At 46.0% G+C, this 7,931-nt stretch overlaps 1 pseudogene; it reads left to right on the top strand.

Moving 5' to 3' along the window:
• Positions 1 to 1,087: 1,087 nt before the first annotated feature.
• On the top strand, positions 1,088 to 1,730 carry LOC119820003 (annotated as a pseudogene).
• Positions 1,731 to 7,931: the final 6,201 nt, after the last annotated feature.

Here is a 7,931-nt window from a genome sequence, read left to right as displayed (position 1 = left end):
TTATCCTCTCACATTCAGAGACATGTGCACATGCACACACACATATACACACATGCACACACACACACACACACACACACACACACGGAGACACTGATGTTTATATGTGAAAACAGACAAGTACAATGTGAATTATATACATGTTCCATAGTAAATTATGGGTATGTCCAAACAGGTCAAAGCAAGGGGGAATTTAAAAAACAAAACCACAATGAAGAGGATCCAGATCAGATCAGATATTTTGAAACAGTGACCTTTTACCAAGGTAACTAATACTAAGAGTAACTTCAGTCTGAGATTGAGGTTGCTGAGTCTATGTCTTGTAGAAGTACTTTTTGTGTGAGGTTGTGGGGTCCTTGGCACAAGTGTGTGTGGTTCTGGAAGGCTTTTCTTGTAAGTGCCCACACATAGGAAATCTTCCTTCATAACCTCTGGGCTTCATTAACAGTTTCCAATTAGGGTTGACCCAGCAACTCCGTTTTTATTCTGACTGTGGTGATTTGAATGAGAAATGTCCCCCGTAGGCTCAGACACTGGAACACTCAGTCCCCGGGTGGGGATGCTGTCTGAGATGGTGCAGCACTGGAAATGGGTTTTCAGAGTTGATAACCCTCCCTGCTGTCAGTTCCTGCTATCAGTTCTCTCTTCCTCTGCTCCGTTTGTGGTTGAGGACATGACCTCTCTGCTTTCCGCCCCCTTCCCCTCCCCTCCCCACCCTCGTCTGCTACTTGCTGCCACCCCCACCCACCATGATGGACTCTTCTGGGACTGCGAGTCAAATTAATTCTTTTGTAAGCTGCCTTGGAAAGTCATGATATCCGTATCACGCCCGCGGAAGAGTGACTGGACGCTGACAAGTTCTGTTTTTTTCTAAGTGTTATTTCTAAATAACTACCTATGCCACAGAATAGATAATATACGGTTAAGAAAATTCACAGCCCTGTAGTCCCTATGGCCAGGGCGGCAACTTGTGCCTAGACCAGCAGAGGCTGTGGTGCGAGCCTGGCAGACAGTCAGCAAACCCTGTTCCCCCCCTGGCTCGTCACCCTGATGCTGTGCTGGTGCTAGACATCCCCAGGCCACAGTGATGGTGGAGTACTTCCTGGGCCAGAATGTGCTCTAAGTGTGTGGAGCTACGTGTTCACTGCATGCGGCAATGACGCCTGAATCCCGATAGCAAACAGAGCTTAACTGAGCACACAGTGCACGGAGAGGTGACCCCTGACTGGAATCTTCTGTCCCAGATTCTTGAGCAAGACAAACAGGGTGGCACATTGGGCAGAGGAACTGTTCCTGCCAGAGTTGCTCGCTTGGTATACATTCTGGAGGACTCTATTGTGGGACCACAGAGTCACATGACCACCTTCACCTGGAACATCAACCACACCAGAGGATGGTATAGAGGAACAATGTGTTCCCTGTGAGCTCTGGAAACAGCCGCTGGACCGAAACCCACAGGAAGCCTAGGTCTCCTCTAGCTTATTTGGCATTTCCAGAGCTGTCCAGGAATTTGGTCTTGACCACTTCAAAAGAAATTGTGATCAAGGCAATGAAGGGTTTTGAGTACGGTCTTGGCAAAGCTACAAGGTAGGGATTGTTTTAATACACTTGTTGAGACAACAGAAGAGGCCAAAGAGAAAGAAAAAAAAAGGAAAGGACACTTGGCAGCTGCAGAAGAGGCCAAGGACCTGACCAACAGAAGTGTCACCAAGCAGCCACAGCAGCGGTAACAGAGTGTGTATCCCACCCGGCTGCGACTCTGCTCCCTCTCCCTTCTCCCCATTGGAGAGGATCTGCTCTGTGTTTAAGAGCACTCGCCGCTCCTTCAGAGAAACAGGGTTCAGTTCCCAGCAACCACATGGTAGTTTGCAACCATCTGTAACTCTGGTTCAGGGATTCCGAAGCCCTCTGTGGCACCATCTTCGACGGCACTAGGCATGCACATAGCGCACATACATACGTGCATATGAATAATTAAGTAAATAAATCCACAGAAACAAATTGAGTCCACTTGCAGCCCTTTCTGCTGCCTGGATGGTGGGTGGGAGTCTTGTTCCTCGTCTGTGGTGCACCAGGCTCAGTGTCTACTCTGATCCTGACCTCAACCCCATTGGGCAGCTGATGGCAGGTGCACAGGGGTTCAGCGACTTTCCAAAGGTCACAAGTAGTACATAAGCGAGGTAGTAATAAACGAGAGACAGTACGTACGGTCGCTGAGGGCAGGGCTCTTTATTATGCTCTGATGCGTCCCAATTGCATAGAACAATATTTAGCTAATAACGGGTGTTCCATAATGCTTGATTTGATTGACCCAAGAGCGGAAAAGAAAGAAAAATTTAGAAAACCGTTAAGAGTACCCCCACCAGGTGATAAGATGCTACCCAGGCACCACTATATAGGTCCAATGCACTAAAGAGGGAAGGAGGAGGGGACAGAGGCTCTCCCAACATCTCCCTCACTCCCCTTGACTGTTTTCCTGTCACGCCCCTGAACGTCACTGGACACCACGGCCCTCAGTCTTGAACACCACTAGACATCGCACTCAGACTCGATGCAGCAAATAAGCAAAGCCAGTTTCCTCTAGCCTCCGGACAACCTCATCCTGTGTGGATAAAGTCAGTATAGATACTAATGGGGCACACAGCAACATTTTTTGTTGTCATGAGTGTCCTGGGGCTAATTTGGAAGCTTCCTATTTAATGAGCTCAGTGAAGAGTTCTATAAGATGTCAGACAACACAGAAAATCGAGGAAGCACAAGATAAAGAGGAGTTGTGTGTAGGGGGGAGGGAAAACTGCGGTCGGGATGTGAAATAAATGGAAAAAAATAATAGTAAAAAAAGATTTTTTAAAAAAAAGAGGTGATAAGTGAGTGACCCAGGCGCATGCCAGTCACGAGCATCTTTGCCTCCTGCCTCCCAGCAGTGTGCAGCCACCTGAGCCTCTGCCGATCTGAATTAATTCCATCGCGTAAGGACTCAGTATTTTAGTGTTTTATTTATTTATAATTCAGCCCAAGCTACTAATCTTTAAAAATTAACCCCCACAACTGCACAATTCTTTGCATTTTTACCTTATGTCATTGTGTCTTGTAATAAAGCCTGCTTCTGATTGAGAAAATTAACTCTTGTTTGTTTCCAAGGGAAACGGTGACAACTGCTGATTATGTGGTAACTATGTAGGCGATTGTCAGCATAAGAGACCCAGATTTCCACAGGGCAAGTACAGCTCACAGGCATGTTTCAGTGAGGCTGACAGTATAAACTTAAGAGAAATAGAGTATAGATGGCAGCTAAGAACAATTATAGTGAACTGGACAGCGGGCTTCATGGTTAAGAGCAATGGCTGTTCTTGCAGAGGACCTGGGTTTAGTTCCCAGCCCCCACATGGTGGTTTCCAACTGTTTGTAACTCCAGGAGATCTGATGCCCTAGGTAAAAAACACATACACACACATACACACACACATACATACACACACACACACCACACACACAAATAAATCTAAATTTCTTTGAAGAACAGCAGTATTGCTATGACCTTTAAAATAAATTAGACTTTATTCTATTTTGAAAGCTCTCTTTAAAGTCTCTAATATTCTCTGACAAAGGTGCCTGAGTTAATCCATTTTCTTCACTAAGATATATGTTCTGTCCTTTTGATGCTTTTGCAACAAAAAAAATATGGGTTTTTTTAATATATTGTAATTCTTTGGAGTGTTTAAAAACTAATCCATCTTGAGACAAAATGAAAACATAAATAAGCACTAGATTGGGCTTGACTGGAACAATTACATTTGCAGTAATTACAATATGTGATTACTGAAATTATATATTGGGGGAGGCAGCCATTTATTTACAAACATTATAAACATAAGAAAACACAAGAAAAACATTGACAGTTCATAACACAAAATTCAGCCGTGATACTAGATGTCTTACAAAGCAAATCTAGAATGAATTCCCTTACAATGCCTGGCGTCTAGGTAAGTCTTTTCCTATTTGTGTTAGTTCTAATTTATTCTTTCCATATTCTCATCTGAGCCAGAAATGGGACTTTAAAAACTCCATGGCAGTCCGCAGTTGTTGAGATGAAGCTGATGTCTGTGAAATCCAGTCAGATCTTCACAAGGGACTGGCTCCTGCCAGGTTCTCTCTCTCTCATTGAGGAGAGCAAACAGATGTCTTCTTCCGTCTCCATTTGACCTTCATCCCATGTTTCTCAGGGGTGCCCTTAACCAGAACAGGCCCAGGCTCTGGGCTGCTGGGAGTTCCAGGGCCTAGATTCAGCCTAGAAGACTGTTTTCCCTCTAATCAGGAGACAAGATGTGAGAGCCAAAGTTACATTTTAAGTTTTAATGACGGTGCCTAAGAGATCCCTGAAACAAAAATGCCTCTGCTCCACAAGCCTCTAGTTCCTGAAATGCTGGAGGCTGTTGTTTAAAGGAGATACCAAGCCATGGGTTTTCACTCCCCTAAACAAGTTTGTTTGAACCATCTGCGTGGGATGTGCTTGATCACATGTGGGTGGGAGGTTCACAGGTAGGAAATACATCAGTCTGTATGCTTGTACCTGATTGGATCTGATGGAAAATACTTAAACTGTGGCAAAACTTGATTCAGGGCCATTATTTTCAGGGAAACCCCGGAAATGAACCTGGCCAGAACCCATGCACCTGACCAGTATTTAATTAAAGCTTGTTTCAAATTTGGCTATAAACTGTGGTAGTAAGTCTTATTCGCAATCGGTGGGATTAACAATGCCATCTTCTCTCACAGATGACTCTGGGGTCCGGATATCAGGGGCCGTGAACACATGAGGTGAACTTTGAAGTGTTTGTACTGACAGTTCCCCAGCAGCTCTGGGGACTGAGCAGTAACTAAAGCCTTCTGGGAGGCCTCTCTGCCAGGGTCTGACCTAGAAGACTGGACTCTCACAGTTTAGCCGTGGAAACTTGCAGGGAGATTTTCTAGGTAAGGGTCTTGCCTGGTCTGGCTGACGATGTTTCCGGAGTGCTGGAAACCAGCTGGAAACCAGTTTTGTGTGGCTGCATCAAACTAAGGTGACATCCGGGAAGGGATCCTGCCCCAGCTTGCAGGGTGCCTGTAGAGTGTAGTTCATAAGAGGCAGGAGAAATTCAAAATGGTGTCTGAAGCCCTCCAGTGGCTGTTGGTGAAATAGCAGCGGGCCTTTCTGGAACAGTACAGTCTCCTTGCAGGGCGACTATAGGTAAATAAACATGGCTACAAGTTGGGTCCAGGTCTGGGTCGGGCTCCAGTTGCAAACCATCCCTGGGGAAAAGAAACAAAAGAGTTCCGAGGTACAGTTCTTTGTGTTGGGGAAGTCATGGCAGCAGGAACTTGAAAGAAGCTTATTGTGTTCCCATCACATCATCAGAAAGCAGAAAAAGGCTGAAATTATAGTTTTTAAAAACGAGGTTCGGCCAGCCATCGGTGGCGGCGCACACCTTTGATCCCAGCACTCAAGAGGCAGAGACGGGCGAATCTCTGTGAGTTCAAGACCAGGCTGGTCTACAGAGCAAGTTCCAGGACAGCAGAGCTGTTTTCCAGAGAAACATTGTTTCAAAAAAAAGAAAAACAAAACAAAAACGTAGTATAGCCCTGAAGGTCTTACTTTAGAAATAATGTGAACCTACCTCATGATATTATTAATACATATAAATATATTTGTTTGCCACTGTTATATTGCTATTAGATAAACATGTCTCGACTTTAAACAGATTAATTTCATCACCACCACCCCCATTTAAAAATGAGTCTTTTATTAGCTCGCAAAAATTTAGGTGCAATAGCTAGTATTAAAGCTGAAAACAGAAACTACCTCAGAATCATCCCCTTAAGGTAAAATTAAAAGGCGAAGGAGTGATGATGTAGATTCGTGGAGTTTACTAGCATGTACAAGGCATGGGTTCAATCCTCAGCAGCGAGGAGTGGGGGGGGTGGGATTTCCCAGGTGAACATAGTAAGATTTCAGTGCTGGGAGCTGGGGTGTGTGGGACGCAGCTCCATTGGTGGAGCGCCTGCCTAGAGCGCACAGGACCCTGGTTTGGGCCCCCGACAGCACATACAACTAGCCATGATGGTACACACAGTGATCCTAGCACCTTCATGGTAAAGACGGGGAGATCAGAAGTGCAAAGGCACAGTAAGTATGAAGGTAGCCTGCATGAGCTGCATGAGAGCCTGCACACAAGCACACACATACACACACACACACACACACACTCCCCGGGGCGTGGTTTCCACTAGTGATGCACGGCCCATCGCCCCAACACGAGGGAGACAATGGCAGGAGGGCAAGAAGTTAAAATCATCCTTCCCACATTGAAAGTTCATAGCCAACCTGGGTGACATGGGAGCCTGACTTGAGGAGAAAGGACAGGAAGAAGGAGAGGAGAGGTCAACTGGGGAGATATTAAGTAATTTATTGTAGACTAAATGAAGAATTCTACGTCATTCCCAATGGGGGGAAATGTGCTGAAGTTAGCTGTTTCTGCCATCTTTTTAAAAATTAAAGGAGAAAGGAAGGAAGGGGGTATCCCCAGGGACATGCACAAACTATACACTGGACCCTGGGAATCCCACAAAGAACAACCCATGTTTCTTTCTTCTCTCCTAGAGTCTATGTGTGAGAGACGTCAGGAAACTCCGTATCGTAAACTGTAATGAAGCGATGAGCGCGCAGAAAGGTCGCTGGGGGCCTCCGTGTCTGGTTAGGATCTCCCCCCATCCCCGCATCTTGTATGCAGATTTTTCATAAAACCTTTATCTTAAGGTTTTTATTGTTGACTACTATAGAGGGTGACCAAAAATTAGCGACACTTTAAAAGATTAAGAAACCTTACCTAAGTCTTAAAAGCACTGGCCAGGAGTGCAGCTCTTGGCCTTTTTCCTCCTTCAAGTCATAATGAAGTCACTGTTTGCTTCTAATTAAAGACAAAAATTAGGAAGAATATAATAAACCCATTCCATGAGTGTCTTCAGCGCGGTGGGAAGTGAGCCTCTGTCCAGCCAGCGTGGAAAATGGAAAGGGGTATCAGCAGTGTCGTCCCAGTGCTCGATCTGGGCTTTTAACCTTCAGTCTCAGCTCCATGAAGCTCACTCAGCAGGGGCGGCAATCGCTCATAAAGACAGCTGAAGCAGAGGGGTCGGCTCTGGCCACCTCTTCTCATTCTCGCGGTGGCTCCTCAAGGTCAGCTTTGTTCTGGAAATCGCCATTAGGCAGCAGAGCTGTGCTCAAACGGAGCCTTTCCAGGGGCCCTTGAGGGAAGAGGGGCATTAAAGGAGCCCGGGAATTAGTCACAAAGCATCCGGAAACAGTGAACAGATGAGCCGAGGGAACGGCCCGAGTGAGTGGCACAGAGGACAGAAACTATGGATTGGGACTCATTTTAGAAAGTACTGGAAATCCAAGTGTGGGTGTGTGAGATGTATAAAATGAAGTCATTGCAGGGATTTCTGCGCGAACTTCTCTCTCTTGGTTCAGAAGGCAGCGACTGGGAGCTGTGAAGAAGTATCAGGAAGTGAGGGGAGGGTAGAAAGAGGTACAATGGCAGCACAATCAGAATTAATGGCAAGAAGCAATCTGGGAAGGAAGAGAGCTGGGGTCACCCCTTAGTTCCTGCCGCTTCACTAGAATTCCCGAATATCAGCTGCAAGTGTAGCCCGTTCAGAACATGCCAAGGGAGCAGAGCATAAAGATGTATGTTCATAGATGTAGCTCAATGGTGCAGTGCTTGTCTAGGAAGGGTGAGAACCTAGGTTCTTTCCTAGCGCTGTGTTTGGTGGAATGTGGAGAAAAGGGAGGGAGGGAGGGAGGGAGGGAGGGAGGGAGGAAGGGAGGGAGGGAGGGAGGGAGGTCAAGCTTACCTAGCTGGGAACTACAAATCTTTCCCTGCATTCAGATCAATTTG

Source organism: Arvicola amphibius, chromosome 7 (assembly GCF_903992535.2).
Source record: "Arvicola amphibius chromosome 7, mArvAmp1.2, whole genome shotgun sequence".
NCBI classification, from domain to species: Eukaryota; Metazoa; Chordata; class Mammalia; order Rodentia; family Cricetidae; genus Arvicola; species Arvicola amphibius.
This window is presented reverse-complemented; position numbering and strand designations above follow the sequence as displayed.